The sequence below is a fragment of the Lynx canadensis genome, chromosome A1, assembly GCF_007474595.2.
Source record: "Lynx canadensis isolate LIC74 chromosome A1, mLynCan4.pri.v2, whole genome shotgun sequence".
Classification (NCBI taxonomy): domain Eukaryota; kingdom Metazoa; phylum Chordata; class Mammalia; order Carnivora; family Felidae; genus Lynx; species Lynx canadensis.
In genome coordinates this window covers 109,306,957-109,307,812 of record NC_044303.2, presented here as the reverse complement: position 1 = coordinate 109,307,812, position 856 = coordinate 109,306,957, and positions in this window count along the sequence as shown.

Sequence of the window (856 nt, the reverse complement as noted above, 5' to 3'; positions counted from 1 at the left end):
ATGAGATGAGCTTCCTTCCTTCCCACTGGAATTTGATGCTACTTGTTATGTTATGCAACAGGCCTTTTGAGTTATCTGTCCAACACTGGAGCTTTTTCACCCAGGTCTATCTACACGTTCTAGCTCAAATCGCCCTGTGGCATGTTTTACGTATATATGTATTATGGACTGTGTCCAACCCACAGTCTTCCTGGCCCCACCACTTACTCCAGCCACTCTTGCAGTGACCAGTTCACACAAGCTTTGACCATCTCCACTGAAGTGCAACCTGACATTGCCTCACCTCAGGTCTGCAATATATTACCTCTTGCTTTCTAACCAGAGGAAAGGCCCTGCTCAGGACTCACACGTGTGCAACCTGGAAACCTGGGGGCCTGACACCTATGGGGCTGCCTTTGATGCATGTGGAAAGGAAGCCGATGTATAAATGCTTCCCCCTTTTATCCACTAGGCAGATCAGATGGTTTTGAGATGCATAGGGCTCCTCAGAAGTTCTGGCTGGCTGGAACAGTGCCTTTGGTGGTGGCCATCCTGAGCGTGCATCCTTGTACTGGGTGTCCCTCTTTCCCTGTTTCCTCCCCCTTGGAATCTTGTTCCCAAATATGCTACCTAACTGCACAGAAGCACTGGTCTCAGGCCCTGCTTTCAGGAGAACCCAGGCACTTGTGCAAGAAGGCTGGCTCATTCCACTGTCAATTAATAAAGTAAAGGTTTCCGGCACACAGGGATTAAATCTTAGCCTGAGAGACTAATCACCGATCACTGCAACAATGAGCCCAAGCTGACCCAGACAAAAGTCAGGCGGTAGTGTGGCATGACTCACCAAATTGTGGAAATAAAGGTTGTAGGCAGCAGC